Consider the following 19,574-nt stretch of genomic DNA (forward strand, 5'->3'; position numbering starts at 1 on the left):
TAATAAGTGGAAGATGCACAGCAACTTATTTATTCAATATGTGAGAAAACAAGACCTGGATCTTTATATTGTTTTCCCAAATTGATTTGACTAATATATAAACGCAATTTGGTATTCATGTCTATTACCTCTATTGTTTCTTACGTAGTCAAATCATATGAAGAAGGTCTAATAAGATGAAGATTTTTTTTTCTTGTGAAAATGGGTCGAAACTTACCTAAATTCTTTTACTTTCAAGTTATTAACATTCATTAAAGTTATCATCAAGCTTGGCATTTTTTTTAAATTTCGGACGTGAAATGAGTGTCAAAAACATAACATACTGAAAAAATGCTTAATCAAAAGAGTAAGGATTGAGGATACATGTCATTATGGCCGGTAACTCTTTTCAATATATTTGTTTCTATCATTGGTTGTTCTGTCTAGTCAATCTTTTTGTCTCTCAAGACTCCATGGAGTCATTCATGAAACATCACAATACTAAATTTGAGATACATTTATCTGTTTCAGTGTTTGACAACATCTGTTTACAACACTCCTACAAGAAGCAACAACAAAAAAGACAACACTACTGTCATATGAGACAATGTATTATAGACCCTCATATTGACATTCACCCTCATCAGCACAATGGTTACTCCAGTTGGGAGAAACTTTGATCGACTCTCTTTGAAGATGCTTTTATATCAATTTGATGGAAACTTTAACGGCACAGCTTTGATACAAATATGATGGGAAATAATCGAAAGTGAAGAACAAACACTCACAACACTCAAGAAGGAGATGGAGATCAAGACGAAAAGGCTTTTACTATACTTCTGTATTCACCTCAATTTACCTATACCGAAATATTTACAAGACATGCCTTTATATAGACTTGTTACATGACTCTTGGTCTATCTCTAGAAACATGAACAGTTACTATGCATTTCTAGACATCAGAATATAAACAGACTCTTGAAAGACTCACTTAATAATAATTCTTGAAACGACACTACAATAAAGACAAGTATTCTGAGTCGAACAGACATCAACAAGCTGATCGACAACATTCATGGATTTGATTTAATTTCTAACACTCCCCTTAAACCAAATTATCTTCCATCATTTATTCCGGTGAGACTCTTGAACTTCCGAAATGCATCAACCTTGAGAGGTTTAGTAAAAACATCTGCTCTTGATCTCCTGTCTTCACATGTGAGACTTCAATTTTGTTTTCTCTCACTTGTTGTTGGATGAAAAGATATCGAACATCGATGTGTTTTCTTCGTTCATGAAAAATTGAAGTTTTCACCAAAGCAATAGTAGAACTATTATCGACAAAAATCTTCGTCAATTTCATCTGCTCCAAACGAATTTCTTTGAATAGTCTTCTCCACCATATTGCATAACAAACACATGAAGATGATGCAATATATTTAGCTTCGCATGTTGATCGAGTAACACTTAGTTGCTTCCTCAACGACCATGAAAGCAGTATCACACAAGGAAAAGACAAAGCCCATGGTGCTTTTTTGGTCATCGATGTTCCCCCTCATATTACTCTCTAGATAAACTCTAAGCTCAAAGGATTTGAATCGGTAATAATGTTACCAACTGAAACAATACCTTTGATGTATTGAAATATCCTCTTTGCAGATTTGGGTTTAGGCGACTTTGGTTTCTCCATGTATCGACTCACAATTCTAACTATGTAAATGATATTCGGTCTTGTACATATCAAATATCTCAATCTCCTAATCAAGCTTCTATAGTACGTGGGATCGACATTGACATCATCATCAAACATTGAAAGCTTGGCTTCGCACTCCATTAATGTATTGACCAGTATTTTATTCTTCATATTAAATTATTAAATGATATTTTCTCCACATCCTTTTTGAGAAATAAAAATATCATCAGCACTTTGCTTCACTTCTACGCCGAGAAAATAATTTGTGGGATCATTATTAGTCATCTCAAATTCCCTCACGATGGATGCCTTAAAAGCACTAATCATCGAGGGATTCTGTCTCATAAAAATAATGTCATCGATATATAAACAGGCCAATAGAACATCACATTTTTCTTGCTTCAAGTAAAGTGCATGTTCATATAGACATTGAGAGGATGCATTTACCTTGAAATAGGCATCAATTCTAGAATTTTATGCTTTCGGTGCTTGTTTAAGCTCATATAGAGCTTTCTTCAACTGCAACACGTTGTCTTCATGGCCTTTGCCAATAAACCTCAAGAGTTGTTCAACATAGATTTCCTCGTCAAGGACACCATTTAAAAATGCTGATTTGACATCCATTAGGTAAATTTGTTTGTACCAGCCTTTTATTTGTACCCCTTCACTTCACATTTCCCATTTTCTGGGCTTTGTGCACCCATTTGATACCAATCGCTTTCTTGTCCTTCGGAAGATCAGCAAGCTCCCATGGTTGATTCATCTCGAGGTCATCGATTTCTTCATTCCTGACCTTCCTCCATTTTTATTCTTTGACGGCATCACTGTAGACAAGTGGCTCACAATCTGTAAGAAGACATATTAGATGAACCTCATCGATGGCTTCATAAATCTCAAACAATCCCCTAGATCTTGGTACCATCGGTTCATCGCCTCCATTTGAAGAAGTCGATGTTGATGAACTCGAAGTAGATATTGGAGAAGAAGATGCAGAGTGATCCTCCAACTCCATTTGGCTCGAATCACCATGATCATTCGCATCAACTTTGAGATTTTCTTGCCATATGCCTTCTTCATCAAACTTGACATCTCTACTTACATACACTTTCAAAGTGTTAGGATCAAATGATCTATAAGTTTTGGATGAAGGGGCACACTCGATAAAGATAAGGTTTTTGGTCGTCTTCCAACTACGATCTTTTCTAGAAAATTCTCAAATGAGAAACACTAGGTATTTTCCCATTTATGGTTCTTGAGGGGTTTCGCCTTCAAGTCCATATGTAGGACATCAATTTGTAAATAGACTGCCCACATGACAACTTCACCCTAAAGAGCCTTGAGCAAATTCTTGTTTTTCAACGTGCTCCGAACCATGTAAAAAATGGTTCTATTTTTATGTTTAGCCACACCATTTTGTTGAGGAAAATATGGAACCATCAAGAAATGCCAAGTACCATGATCCTCACAGAATTTATTAAATGCAGCTAAAGTGAATTCTCCTCCGCGATCAATCCTCAAAGCTTTAACGAAATGGCCACTCTCCTATTCAATTAGGCGTTTGAATTGCTTGAAAGTATCAAACACTTCTTATTTTTCTTTCAAAAAATACACCCAATTTTTTCGAGTGAAATCATCAATAAAAGTAATAAAGTATCGATGATTACCATATGACTGAGGCGAGATAGGGCCGTACACATCCGAATGAATCAACTCAAGTGGCTTCTTTGCTTGTTAAGTTACTTCCTTTAGAAAGTTAGTTCTAGAATGCTTGCAAGAACGTACCCTTTACATAATTGATCAAGATGGTCGATATGTCGTAGTCCATAAACATCTTCTTGCGGGAAAGCAAACTAAGTCCGCTAAAATTGAGATGGCCAAACCTCAAATGCCACAACCATAGAGGATCATCGACACACGCCTTCAAGCATCAAGACATCTCATTTTTTATGTTGAGAACAAACATCTTGTTCTTCGACATCTTCACATTTGCAATCAATTTATTATTCTAGTCTCTTAGCACAAAGCTAAGATCTTTCATTCTCCAGAAGTTATCCCAAAATTAAAATATTGTTTGACATATTTGGTACATAACACACATTAGTAATAAATTGTTTTGCACCATTCTTTAAGCGAATCAAAATTATACCTTTGCCTTCGACAGAAATTTTAGAGTTATCACCGAACGAGACTTTCCCCTCGATTGTCTTATCCAATTTGGAAAATATCTCATTTCGCCTGCACATGTGGTTGCTTGATCCACTGTACAAGTACCATGTATCACTTTATCTTCATTTATCTTTTTTGAAGCAATAAAAGAACTCGGTCAGCAGGTCATAAAAAAAAAAAAAGAACTCGGTCAGCATCATTCACCAAATTTGCCTTTTCATTTGCCACACCACTTTTTTTGCTCCAACACTTAGAAGCATAATGGCCAAGTTTATGACAATGGTAACATCAAATTTTATCATAACATTGGCCGCTTGAGTTCTTTCCTCTTTCACGAACCCTTCTTTGATTTTGGTATCTATTGTTATTGCGAACAATATCTCCTATACTTCGTCCACGACCTCTACCTTGAAAACATTCTCAGCCTCAACTTCGACAATGATCTCGATTCGCCCTTCAGGCCTACACGGGATCTCTAGCTCCTTTTCATCTCGGATAGTCAACCGAGTTTGGAGTATTTCCTCTACCGATACATGCTTGTTTCTTCCGAGTCATTCTTCATGGGCTTCTAGACGTTCATCAATCGTCATGGCATCGAGGTCTTTGGGATTCTTTGATGGCAACACCAATATTATCATACTTCTTGTCTAAGGATCGAAGTACCTTCTCAATAACTCGAACATCTTCACCACTTCTTTTCATCTTGTTGACAATCGCCAAAACTCTTGCGAAATAATCAGCAATAAATTCATATTCTTTCATATAGGTTACCTTGAATTAGCCTCTTAAAGTTTGAACACGAATCTTCTTCACTTTCTATACTCCTTGGTGTGTGTTGTGAACGATCTCCCATGCCTCCTTTGACGTAGTGGCATTTGAAACTTTCTCAAACATGGAATCATCCAAAACTTGATAGGTGATGGAGAGGGCATATTGATCTTTCAATCCAAGGCATTCCTCTGATTTTGAGTCAAGATGGCTTCGTTGTTAGGCTCCTCATAGCCCGAGTTGACAACTTCCCTTGTACCATAGGCACCAAGCAGAGCTTTCATTCTAACTGCCTAGTTACCATAATTTTCTTTAGTAAGGTGAGGGTATTGAAGAGGAAGTTGAGTGTTTGTTGAGGCTATGATCATGAACCATAAACTTTGAAACCAACTTGTTGAAAGAAACTTTGATCAACTCTCTGTCGCGACCTAAAATTTAGGCTAACGGATTATCAAGTCAATTGAATCAACTAACCTAATTCAGACCCTCCCAAGTCCTACCAAATCGCAACTTAAGTTTATTGATGAAAAAATATTCAATTGGAGCCGCCACTAATCATTTATGGAAGGTTGATTAGAAACCTTAATAAAATATAGGGATAACTATTTTATTTCTGCGTACCAGAGAAAAATGGGTTCGGGAACTTGGTTACATTCATTGGAAAAATTAATGCCCTTTCGGTACTAATATCATGAAAATTCCATTTTTTATTGATCGATGTGATTTGAATGATTTTGATTTTTTGAAAAAATGTAATATGAGACCATATATTCTGCTCCAGAGGATGATTTTTTTTTTTGTATTTTCGGTAATAAAAGAAAACATTCAAAAGCAATAAAAAAATCTGAACAAAAATAAACAAAAATGCCCATAATATACCTTTAATTTTCGATTTTTTCGAAAATCCTCTTTCCCAAAGATCTAGGCTAGAGCGAGATTTTATCCGCTACATCCTCGAAGATTCGAACCAGGTTGCGGATATGTGTATAGAAAAACAACATTCCTTTTGCTAAAGGGCAGAATACGAATTTCTATACTAAATCACCATCCCATTTCACGAGATCGTGGCTAAGGCGTGTGATTTATTTTTCCGATGGGTCTAGGCACATAGGGGAGCATATATTATGGGCATGTTTGTTTAAAATTGTGCAAATTTTATAACAAATCAAAACAAACAAGCACGACAAAAATAAAATAAAATGAGTCAATTTATTTTAGATATTTTGAAAATATGAGAGGGGTGGCCAAACATATGGCATTGGGGATCCACCTTTCCTCATCCAAAAATTCAATCCAATTTTAATTTAAGAAATTATCTTTAAAGATCGGAAAAATTATTTTGAATAATTCTCAAAAAAATTGAATGTCATCTAATCCAAGTAGACATTATCCATGTCATGAGCATCCATAACAAGATAGGACAATTCAAGTTATCAGATAAACCCTCTAATTAAGCTCAAGCCTTATCTCTATTCAAAAGATATTCAGAAAATTCACTAGAGATAGGATAAGATAAATATCAGATAAAGTTCCAACCAATTCATATACTAAAGATAACAACCAAGATAAAAAATTTAACCATAGTGAGTTAGACGTTATCCAAATCTTTATCTACAGCATGCAAACAACATCTCGTGCACATGATATTATCCAAACTACAATAGATAAAGCTAAATAAACAAGGATAACATCAATTCAATCAATAAGATAACAATCCAACAAAATTCATCCATATGCTCGGCTAAGACATTACATGGACGCCGAAAATTGATTTTTCAGTTCAACAAGAGTCCAATCCCTTCCCATTCAACGGATCCGAAAATTTCTTATAGAAGAGTGTTCTTCCAACCAAATTACAACAATTCTCAAGGAGATTTAATCAATTTCAGGATTGAATCAAGTTTACCCGAAAGAAAACTAGAATTCCATACGAACATGTTTAATCTTCGTTTTTTGATGAAAAAAGGACTAAACTCTTGATTGCAAGCTGGTATGTGATCTTAAAACACATATGCAAGTTACCAAGTTAATTAGCATGGATCGCAATAGAAAGGTCGGGAGTTTTACCTTTCCCAAGCAAAAATTCCAGCACACTCGAGCTAGAAATTTTCGCTCAAAATTTGCGCCTTTTGTACCCAATTCGCTACTAAAATGCTCCCAAGAGATCCTTTATCTTCACACCATGCACGAGCACTAAGCACCTCAATGGACTTGCATGAGGATTTCGACTGCTGACCCTTCTTGCTCTTTGAGATTGCTGAATTTTTATGTGTCCTCCCCGAATAGCTTGAGGCGAGGGTTTTATATATAGAACTTTAGTCCAACAATCCTAGTAGGAGTAGGAATTAAGTGGGACCATTGGATCGCTAATCCTAGCTAGAGCAGGACTTGTCATTAGCCATTGGATCACAAGAGTCCACATCTACTAGAACTCTAGCTAGATAAGTTCCATAATCTGATAAAACTCTTTAAGATAAGAATCCTTAATTGATGAAACTCCTAATTAATCTTGAAGTTTGGAAGAGTCCAAATCTCCTAGGACTCTATGTAATTTTCGGCCAAAGGGAGTAATGGGGCAAGAAATAGCCGAAAATAGCCTCTTTTATGGGTTTAGAGTGTAATTTTGAGCCTAATTGGGTTCTAGTTAATTAAATGGATAATTAACTAGAGGCTTCACTCAATTAAATGTTCAGAATAGGCTAATTTGAAGTTAAAACTAGGTCCCCATGAGCTAGCCTTGACCGAAATTTTCAATCACGTTATGGGTTCATCTTAAATTTTTGGGCTCCAATTAAGGTTTCTTTGAATAATGAACATTTTACTAAAAGCCTTAATTATCAAATTCTGCCCGAATAGACAGAATTAAGCTCAAAACTAAGTTCCATTGGCTCATTAAAATTCGGCACCTCCTCTTGCGATAATGAAGATTCTCAAGCCGAGTCTGGTCTAGTCGCCGTCAAATTAAGCTTAATTGACTCATCCTAAATGCAAGTGACATGTATAAAATAAATATGTAGTGCATGAAAAGTTATTTTTTCGAGAATTATGACTAATTCTCATTTTATGCTTAAATAAATGATTTGCTAAAAATCAAAATTTAGGTGTTAACACTCTCTTTGAAGATGCTCATACTAATTTGACAAAACTTCAGAGGCACAACTTTGATACAAATATCACGGGGAATAATTGAAGGTGAAGAACAAACACTCACAACACTCAAAAAGGAGATGGAGATGGAGATGTGCCGCGATCTCTTTTTTTTTTAAGGCTACTGGATTACTAAACTAATTATTCAATTAACCTAGCTCGGACTCTCCCAAGTCCATACCAAATCGCAACTAAGGGCTTATGCCTATATGCAAAATATATTTAACTTTTGGAGTCGCCACTAAACTCCTTACGGTAAGTCGATTAGACACCTAAATAAGATAGTGGGAGAACTAAATTACTTCTAAGAACTAGAGATAATGGATTCGGACACTTGGTTGTGCTAGATTTTCTAACGCCCTTTCAATACCATTTCATTTTATTTATGAAAAAAATTGAATCATGATTTGATTTTAACCTAAGTCACTAACATAGGTTATCATGCGGGTGCACAATCAATAATGTAACACCCCGAACTCAAGACAATATGCAAGGAGCATGCGCCAAACAATTATTCTCTCTTTTTGGATTTTCTCTTTTTATGAAAATTAAACTATATGAAGTGAATTAATTAAATGCAATCTACCCTAAGCTAATGCATATGAAATTAATTTAATTAACTTCATGACTAATCTAGATGGCATGTAATTAAATTAAACTAATGTACAAACTATGTGACGGTCTACTTAAATCGATTCATGACATACGAATTAATTAATTGACCTAAATATGTGACTCTAAACGCAATGCAAACCTAACATGCAATCTATATGACATAGCATTGATAAAAAAAATTCAAAATTAATCATGGCCTAAAATAAACTATGCCTAAGAGATAGTATCTTACATATTTTAGAGTTTAAATTGGCCTAAACCCTAACCCATTAAAGATGAGCTATTTTAATCATAATTATCTACCTACACATGCAATTTCAAATCCTAAAATGTAATATAATCTAAGTTATTCTAGAAATCAATTAAACATGCTAATGTTATATAAATGATTCTATCGTACAATGTAATATATTTTAACATGCATTCAAATATCACAAAAAGATAGCAATCAAATCAAATTAGTTCAAAATATGGAAAGCGGATAAATAAAACATACTGTAATTTTGAATCCCACTGGTGATCTAAGTCTTATAGATCGACATGTCAAATTTAAACCCCACCTAATTAAATATTTTATCTAAAGTCTTATAGATAGACTATTTTAATCGTGTGATGAGGGATTAGCCTTAGTCCCCAGCAAAAATATTTATTCATATAGTCTTAAGTTCAAATAGGACAGTTTAATTTATGCATTCATTACATTTGCATTTGAACGGACCGATGGCGGGTGGATTTAAATTGATGGTTCTAAACTTAAATTATATGGACTAAGCCCCGGATGAAATGTAGTTCGACCAAGTCTTGAGGGTGCATATATTGGCCGACTTCATTCTCCAACATGGTCATTTGCGCTCTAGTTCGGAAGCAGGAAGTGATCAGACACGAGGTGGGCATGCGTAAGGCGGGAGGTGGACGCTCCAGCAATTTCGCTGAGGATGAGTCCTCCGATGGCCCGTTCAACATCACCAGCACTAAACACGTCCCCGTCGATTGTCTCAAGCGATGGAGGCAAGCTGTACTTGTGTCGCCTGTCGTCAACTTAGATACACCCTAGACTTGAACAAGGAAGAACAGGTGAAGATAACGTTGCAGAAAATTAGAACTCCCGTTCAGCCATACGCCCCGGCATAACTTTTTCAAGCACAATGTCAACAGCCCAATGGAATCTCGAGAAGCCCCTTCCCAAGCGTTGATTCTGGGATCAGTGAAGAGCAACTTGCTTTGATGACCAGAGACCGTGATGTTTCTAATCTGGGGAGTATGAAGGTTTTCGGACTTGATGAGCTGGGTTAAATTCATATGATGAGGGCTGGATTTTAATTAGTCAAGCCCACGTAATTAAGTTGTAGCTTCAATTAAAAAGGCCTTAAGTTTAATTGAGTCCACTGTTTTCGGGCTTGATGAGCCGGGTTAAATTCACCTTCGACCGTGGCCGGAGATTGATCCAGCGCTCCGCAGTGACTTTGATCCTTGCCGTGGTTTGCTACTCCCTCTCTACTGATCCGTCACTACAAAAAAACAGGGCTTTTGCCACGAAATATTTGCGACGGAAACATTTCGTGGCCAATTTGAGACGTAAATTGCGACGAAAAACAATTTCGTCGCTAATTTGCAACAAATCTTGCGACAAAACAATTTCATCGCAAATCTGCGATGAAAAAAAAACTTGTCGCAAAATTTGCTACGAAAGCAAAGTTTCATCGCAACATTTGCCACGAATCGAAAGTTTCGTCGCAAAATTTGCCACGAATAGAAATTTTCGTTGCAAAATTTGCCATGAAAGAAATTTTCCGTCGCAAATGGAGACAAATCAGGTTTCGTTTCCTTACGTTGGGACGAAATGGTATTTTCGTCGCAATTATTTTGCAACGAAAATAGAGATTCATGGCAAAATTTGCCATGAGACATCTTTCGTCACAATATGACCACGAAAATATTTGTGGTCGTAAAATTTGTAACGATGGCTTTATTTCGTCGCAAAATTCTAGCGTCTAGTTTGCAACGAAATATTTGTGGTCGTCGCATGTTTTGCGACGAAGACTTTTTTGTGGCAAAGTTTGGGACAAACATTTCTTTTTGTCAGAATAGTTGCCACAATCATTGTTTTGTCGCAATATTTAACATAAGATATTTTTAACGCAAAATTTGCAACGAACGCTATATTTGTCGCAATATGACCACGAATATTGGTTCTTCGTCGCAAATTTGTTTGCCACAAACGTTGTCGTGGCTAAAATTCGTCGCGAAATTCCACCGACAGTTTGTAATGACATTTTTTCGTGGGTAATTTCGTGGCTGATTAAAGATTCCCTCTTTAAAATCTCTTTACCTCTTCTCTCTCTCCGCCCTCTCCTCGTCTTTCTATTGTGCCTTCTATCTTCTCCCTTCTCCATTTTTATTTGTGTCTTATGGTAAGTAATCGTAGAATAAATTATTATTTTAGTTCATAATTTTTTCTATCAAATGCCATAAGCTTCATGAATGTTGATTATTATTTTTTCTTTTTTTAGGTACACGTCCTTTTGCAGATTTCGCAATACAGGTGAATCTTGTGATTTTCATCAAATTGCAAAATATTCGGACTGAAATTCGGTAAGCCTTGTTGACATTGTAACTTATTAATTTCGAAGTAAAGTTGTGCTCATAAGTCAAGGTGTATGTGTAGATTAGCAAGATTAGCGATAATATTTGCATATTTTTCTGCAAAAACATTCATGAAGGATCGCGGGCTCGCGGTGAGAGTTAGCAACGAAAAGGGTTCCTTGGTCGCAAAGGGTGCGACGAAAATCGAGTCTCGTCGTCGCTGTTTTGCAACGAAATCTGGATTTTCGTCGTCGCAAGATCTGCGATGAAAAGGAATTTCATCGCAAAAAAATAGCAACGATATCTTCTTTCGTCGCAAATTCTAGCTTAGTGCATTTTAGTTTTTGCAATTTTACGAATTTAATTAAGAATATTAAATAGTATACATGGTATTTTAATATTTTAAAATAATTTTTAATGTTTTTTTAACAAACACAATGCAAAGAGAGAGGGCTTGGATGTATAATAGGAACTTACCCGAACGTCGAGGATTGACCGATGAGTTTTGCATTGGGTTGGAACAGTTTCCGGAATTTGCTAACAGTCAATTTGATTCGAGGGATGGAAATAAGTTAAGATGTCCTTGTAAAAGGTGTAGAAATAGCAATTTTCATGATTTTGATAGAGTTAGAGAACATCTTATTAGATTTGGGTTCACTCCGAACTATTATAACTGGACTTGCCATGGTGAACAATTTATATCTGATGAAGGATATAGAACAAGTGATCAATTTTCAGTTGGGGATGAATGTGGTTATTATAATCAATTGAACCCATATCGGAGGATGGTGATTGATGCAGCCGGTCAGAATTTCGCTTTCGAATCAAACCATGCCAGTTCTAGTTTTGTTCCCACATTTGAACAAGTGGGCACTAGCTATGCATCACAATTTGATGACGCAGAGTAGTATGATTTTGATGAGAATGTGCACAATGAAAATTTTACATCTAATCAATTCGGAGAAGTGTTGGAAGCCGCAAATGAACCTTTGTGGGCAGGTTGTGACAACCACACTAAGTTATCAGCAACGACGAGAATGTTAAACATCAAGGCAAAGCATAATGTGTCCGATGATTGCTTCAACTCTTTCATTAATATAATGTGGGAAGTAATGCCTCGTGATAATATTATGCCAGGTGATTTTGTACAAAATGAAAAAGCTAGTGAATGACTTAAGTTTTCCAGTTATAAGGATTGATGTATGTAGTGGAGGTTGTATGTTATATTGGGGGGAACAAATTTGTGCGGGGGTTCGAGGGCAACGCCCTCAAAAAAAAAATTTTGGGCTCTATTTTATACTGCGGCTAGGGTTTCTTTTCGATTGGTATTGAGGTTTTTCTCGCCGCAATTAATTTTTTGGGCTCTATTTTGTACTGCGGCTAGGGTTTCTCCCTCATTTAAGGAGAAAATTCTCGTCGAGTTGTGGCAAAATTTTGCGCGGGTGTTTTGCGCATTTGTTTTGCAAGGATGATCATCGGTTCGCTACAAAACAAGCGAATTAGGGCTTGCCTCCGACGCCCCTCCCTCATTGCAAAGGCTCTCTGTCGGGTCTCTCTTTGTTTTCGTCGCTAGCGTCTCTCACCGCTCTTTGTCTGGTCTCTCTCTATCTCTGTCGCTCACGTCTCTCATTGCTCTCTGTCTGGTCTCTCTCTGTCTCTGTCGCTTGCGTCTCTCTGTCCGTCCTGCGCCCGGCCCCACCACCTCCTTGCCCTTCTCCGGTTTGGCGCCCCACTCCAAGATCTCCGCCCTCGACTCTCTCTTGCCCCTCCTCGCCGAGGATGACAAAAACGTCCTCGTCGACGTCGCTCCTAGCCTCGTCCCCGTCCTCGTGAAGCTCCTCGATTCCGGCTCTTACGAGGTCAAAGAGAAGGCCGTCGCCACCCGCTCCCGGGTTTTCGCCGTCGACAGCAACAACCCCGTCTTAATTGCGGAGGGGCTGTTGCTCTTGAACGATCCAAGCCCGAGACCCCCGGAGAAACCCACAAGCTGGCCACCTCACCATCGCCGCTTCTCCATCGAAACCCACGGATCAAGTGATTTTTTACTCTCTTTTTTCTCTTTATTACCCGAGTTTGTGGGTGAAAAAGTTTGATTATGTATGAGTAAATGCGTGAGTAAATTTGTCTCCTGTTAGTTTGTTTCAGTCAATAAGAATACAAGAGTGTGGAGTTTCAGCTACATCCGCTTCTCATGTTTCTTGATGCACCATGAATTCGGGCAAATAGATTTAAAGTGCACGACAAGTCCTTGCTTTCTCTTGTCTTGCTGTTCCTCACATTTGTTTCACCCGTGATGAAAGCACCACCACCGTAAGATAAAAAAAATCTTAGAAGCACATGTTTTCCAATCTCCTCTCAAGACCGGCTTTTTTTTTTTTAGGTTGCTTTGGGGGGGGTGCAGTGGGGTTTGGTGGTTGCGTTGAGTTGTAAGATAATTAACGAGCAGCTTTTATTTAATCATGTATTGAGAAGTACTGACCAACATATAAACACATTCAATTGGGTCCTTGTTTTGAGATCACCTGCAGTGGGTGAAGTAGTTGATAATCTAAGAAAATACTAATCATGGTGTCATAAACTGAATTTCAGAGCTTGCATTATAAAGATTTTAACTTTTTGTCAACCATCCTTGACTAGAGCTCATGATTTGTTATTCAATTGCAACACATTTCTCTTAGGTTGGGGTGATCTGTTCAATCCTATGTTTGGTAGATTTGGGGAATATGACCCAATCATTGGCCTTAGGTGCATATGCTCACCGTATGTATTCTTACTACACCTTCTGCAACCATGTTTTTGTAGGAGATGTTCTAGTTTTGAAGGATCCTGAACAATCAAATAACTACTTGGTCGGAAGATTGGCTGCCATCGAGGGGTATGAAATGGTGTCTACTTATTCAAAAGATGAGCCTTTTGTCCTAGAAAGTGGTAAATGCTGGGTACTTGCCGATAACAAAGATCCGAAGCCCAAGGTATATGTGCTGCTAAGTTATATTCTACTTTCATTTCCCGTAGCATGCATATGTTCATACATTATCGGATATGATATTAATGACAACTTTGCTTACAAATTCACTATCAATGGAATTTATACACCTTCTTAGTGTACATAGGATGGTTTTCTTTACAATATCCATTACCTAGTTGGTGCTGATATAAAAATATACCGACAACGTTAAAATATGATGGAACAGAACATCCTTTTGACACCTAATCATCTGCCGGCAGCCACTATATATAGTGTAGCTTTCAATGTTATGGAAAAAGCATTCCTTTCTTTGCTTACATTTCATGAAAATGCTGCTTATGCTTCTCCGCATTTGTGTTTTGTCATGTTAGTATCGTTGCTGATTTCTTTTTTTTATTGCTTCTTCGCCTGTCCAATTGAGGTGGTTATTTTTAATTCTGATAGTTCACGTTTATTGCTTGCAAGGTTTCCTCCAATTAAATGAAATGAGTAGTGATTGATGAGTAAAAACATAAATAAAAAGAGCCAAAGAAAAGAGAAAGAAAGACCATATGTTAGAGTTGTTTATATCCTATCGGCTCTTGCATTCCGTTGCTTATTTTTACTCAACAAGTATTCTTGTCTTCAGACGATTGCGAAGCCATCTTCAGTGTCGCTCTCGGGGACTTGTTTGCGAATACAATCGGAATTCTTCACTGCCTAATTACTGTCTTCATTCAGTAGCCAAAATCGAGACAAAATGGTAAGCTTCATAATTATGCGTCCCTAATACATGTTCTTATTTATGCTGATGTTTGTCTAATCTTTTTTTTTTTTTTTTTTTTGGATATCAGTATAAGCGTGGAGGCCACATCCGTGGTGCATCATCAAAAGGAAGACCAGGGCCTTCCCGTTCCCGGGACATCCATGGTGCATCTTCACAAGGAAGACCAGGCCATTTACATTCCCATTTGCCTTGCCCTGGCTCGTCCCCGGCTCTTTCCCCCAGCTCGTCCCCGGCCCTTTCATCTCACCCCGTACCACTACACATTGATGGACCCATCCGACCTGAACGTACTTCAGTTCCATGTGCTTCTGTTCCACCTTCTTCAATTGGAGCCTCGAATGATGAGGGAAGCACACCTCAAGAAAATACGCGTAAACGGATAGAGCCGTATGGAGATTTGTAAGTACTTTTTTTTAACCTAAATGTAATATTTAGGTCATCCCTTCGTTTGGTTTCCGATATGGATGTGAACCGAGTGACATTGCAGATTCAAAGATAGTGTAGAGGTGGTGCGCGAACTTAATCAAATTGTGAATAATCATTGGAAGGGGTCGTGGACTACTTATACCGCCGCTCCAACACAAGTGACAGATTTGTGGTGGAACGAGTTCAAGGTGAGTTTTGTTCTTCTGTTTTCTCACAAACTAGGTTCAGCATAAATGAAATCGGTTGTTTTTCCATTGATTACAGCGAAAGTACGGCTGGGATGAAGAGCATGAGGGGCAAATTCGCAAAGTTTTTAATAAAAAAAGTCGGTGATCACATTCGCCAAGTGATGCATAGAGCAAAGACGGCCAAGAAAAGGCCACCTTTTGTCCCCAATGACGATTGGGAGGCAATAAAGATAGCCTGGGATAGTGAAAAAATTAAGCAAAGGTGTGAATAGAATAAGAGGAATCGAGCTTCTTCTTCGGCTCAAGCGTCTGCGACGTATGCTCGGGGCTCCATCGATATTACGGATCATAGAGAAAGGATGGTAAGTCATGTTAAATATGTGGTAAGTTAATTTAATTTAAGTGCTCATTTGTGTTTTAATTTTGTAGACACATGAATTGGGGGTGGCGCCGTCCTACGCAGCTTTGTTTGAACGAACTTTTCGAAAAAAAGATAAGACATGGGCTAGCGACCGAGCGAAATCTGTCAAGATGTGTAACGTTATAAACTTTTCATGTTATGGTAGTTAGATATATAAAGTTATTTTATTTTCATATCTATTTTATTGATGTAGGAAAAATTTGATGAGCCGATGAGCACGGCCGGTGGAGGTGATGGTGGGAGTGCGGATGGACTTCCAACAACTAACGAACAGACAGTGTGGATTGAGGCAATGGGTGGAAGAACATATGGCTTGGGCTCCATGACAAGGATTTGCACGGGAAAGGTTGCTGCAAGTTCATCCTCCGGTGCAGTTGGTGGAAGGAGGATCCAAAGGGAGGAGGAAATAGCCCAACCGAGACATTTACTTGTACAGAAGGATGAAGAGATTAAGGAGGTCGGAGATCGGCTTGCTGAGAAAGATGAGCAGATGAGAGAAATGATGGACCATCATAGATCCTTCGAGCTTCAAACGCAGTCTTAGATAAAATTTCTCATGGAACGATTCCGTGAAATAGGTGATGGACAAAATTCTGGGCGAGACAATGAGGACGGGATTGCTGATGCTGCTGCTGCTGCAGAATTAGTTAGACGTAATACCAATGATTAAACAAGAAGGTGGAGGAAGTGGAGACGAAGACATGGTATGATCATTGACCAAGGTAATAACGATCGCGGTGATCATTGCATCAAAAGATTTTGCATATTGCTTTTGTTGTTGCTGCTATGTTCCTTTCCCATTTGTTTTTGTGGGCTTAACAGTTGCTCAAATAAATCTGCATATTTGTGCGAGCTTTTGCAAACTCTCCTTTATTAGCTTCTGTGTTCCTGGAATTATTTGGTGGTTGTTTGGTCCGACTTGTTTGTTGTTTTATATTGGAGGGAGTGAGACTGCTGCAAAGGATGGGATGAATGAGTAAAAAGTAAGATATTGCTACAGTTTGAGTCGACATATCATAGTACGTCGAGGCTTTTCTTGGGATAAAGAAGTGTTCATAGAGAATAACTATGCTGTTAGTATCACTGTCGACTTAGATTGAGAAATGTCCACATTATGGGATTGGATTTGGTATGCTCTGTCTAGTATAATAGCCTCGACGACGTATACAATGAGATCATCTTTTAGTTTTATTTTAATCTTGCCTTATTATGCCTCACTAGAGCCAATCATAAAGGCAATGTCTTTTGACTATGACATGTGAAGGTTCCCATCTCGGATGACCACACATTTGTTTGACCGTGGATAATTATGTTCCCAATGCTTTTCTTAGCTTGTGAAATCACCGAGGAAGTTGTTCAACTTCAATCTTCATGGCTTGGCTTGAATGTTACCCTTGCTGGTGATTTACGACTGGACTAAAGAAGAATATAGAAATACAAGTTCACAATATGCCCATGTATACGGTGGAGACTAAGCTTCCCGATTCTTGTAACCTCCTTGTCCGATACTTGCTTTTTTTCCATTGTGACAGGTCGGGAGATGGCAATAGCCTCTGCTTTGCGATTTGGACTGGTTCGACCAGCATATGTGACCATATTTCTCAAGGTAGCTATTGGCCCAAATCTGAGAAAGTTTGAATGATTTCCTTCCGTGCGAATTGGCATCGACTAGACAATGGAATTGAAGTTTCTCCATTGAAAGCAAGAACTTGTGCCTAGAATTTTCAGGTCCAGGGCGATGTGAACTCTTTTATCAATGGGCTTTGTTTCGTTGTGTTGTTGCTTCTGGTAGATTGAACCCCTAGATTACAAGTTGTACGTAGGTAGTACGTAGGGAATGAAGCCGTTAGTCCGAGCATTTGATTCCCCAATTCCTCCGAGGGATTCACAACCCTTAGATGGTCTAAATGTGTGTGCCGAATTGAAATGCCGAGTGCTTTGTGGTTTGAATGTATTATTCACAATCCCAAAAATGTTCGTGGCAAAAAAAATATTTGTCGCTGAATGTCCTAATGTTGCCGTCGCTAATGTATATAAATAATAAATTGGCCTAAAAAAAAAGGCAACAAAACCATGTCCGTCGCAAATTTGCCACGAATACAAAATTTCTGTTGCAAATTTTGCGACGCCGTTTTAGTGAGGAAATATGGATTCGTCGCAAATTTCGTTGCAACATAAGTACTAAAAAAAAATTTTTGTAGCCGCCACGAAAAGAATATTCGTCGCGCATCAGCGACAAAACCATGTCCGTCGCAAATCTGCCACGAAATAAATATTTGTGGGAAATTTGCCACGAAATAAATATTCGTGGGAAATTTGCCACAAAACTATGACCGTCGCAAACCCGCCACGAAACATATCTTCGTCGCGAATTTACGACGAACAATATTTCGTCGCAAATTTGCCACGACCATTATCGTCGTAAATGTGCCATGAAATAAGTGGTCGTCGCAAATGTACGACAAAAATTGTCTCGTCGTAAATTTCCCACGAAATAAAATGGTCGTCGCAAATTTGCCACGAAGATTTATTTCGTGGCGGATGTTTTTCATTGCAAATTGCCGACGAATACGGTTTTGTTGCAAAATTCGTGGCAAATTTGCAACTAAATATAAAAATTGTCGTGGCAAAATTTGTGACGCCTGATTCGCGACGAAATTTTTTTTGTTGCAAATGTCGTGGTAAAATCGATTTGCCACGAATTTTTCCCAAATTTACGTTGCAAATTTCGTGGCTAAAACCTTATTTTTTTACAGTGGGTCCACGAGGAGCTCCTCCAACGACGCTGCTGTTCCTTTGCACCGCGACGAGCCTACAATGACGCACATTCCTTTCTATTTCCTGGATAGCACCTGCTGTTCCCTCAACCGAGAACGTCAGCTCGTATATGCCACGAAGTCAAGTGACGAATAGATCAGTGGAGCTAGCGGGAATCGGTGAGGAGACAAAAAGGAAACAAGCTTTATTGGTCAAAGTGAAATTAAAGTGGAACATTAGCAGCAGGCATTCAAACACGTCCAGGAAAAATCTTCAATTGGGGACGGCTTTACTGTTGCAATACTCATAGATTCAACGTAGACTTGGGCTCGGATTGGTCCATCTCTTCTACAAAGACACGCCACTTGCACGAAGCAAGAAAGGAAACTGCGGTAGTAGTCCGTGTCCAAGTGCCGTCGTGAACTCCGCAGCCGAGCCATCGTGAGTATCACATCTGAGTGTCGCTGTGTTGGCTGGTCCCGTCATGTTGAGTTGGGTCTCGCGCCTGAGCATCCCGTGTGCCGTTCACCTTCAACACCACCAGCCGTGAGTCCCTCCGAAGATTCAAGTTCCTCCTCGCTGGTCTGAGCGTGATTCCCCGAACCGGCTTCACTAACTTGGTTCGAGGATTCGAATCAGGAAAGTAACCTATAGCTTAAGGTAAAATTCTGCTTTCCCTTAATTAGAATATTTTTGCCTATCTTAGATAACTCGCATATCTAACAAAGTTAGAAAATTTGGGAAAGAAGCTGGAAAAATATTATAAATAGGGGTACAGTTTCCTTATTTCCCATACTCACCAACTCTTTTCTCTGTCCTTACTCCCTTCTCTTCCCCTATTCTCACGCCCACTCCCTCTTCCCTCACGCTACACACACATTCTCTCTCTCTTTCTCCCACGACACCACCGACCGATGCCCCACACCGCCGTCTCCTCAAGCCCCCACCGCACCGCCTCATGCCGCCGCCTCTTCCCTCCCGTCTTGTTTTATTCGTCGTAGAATAAAATACGTAGTCCGGGTACATGTAAATGGGATTACTAGATCTAATGCGGTAATGTCCGTTTGTTATTTAAATGAAGTATTACATTAGATTGA

The sequence above is a fragment of the Rhodamnia argentea genome, chromosome 7 (assembly GCF_020921035.1).
Source record: "Rhodamnia argentea isolate NSW1041297 chromosome 7, ASM2092103v1, whole genome shotgun sequence".
Lineage (NCBI taxonomy): Eukaryota > Viridiplantae > Streptophyta > Magnoliopsida > Myrtales > Myrtaceae > Rhodamnia > Rhodamnia argentea.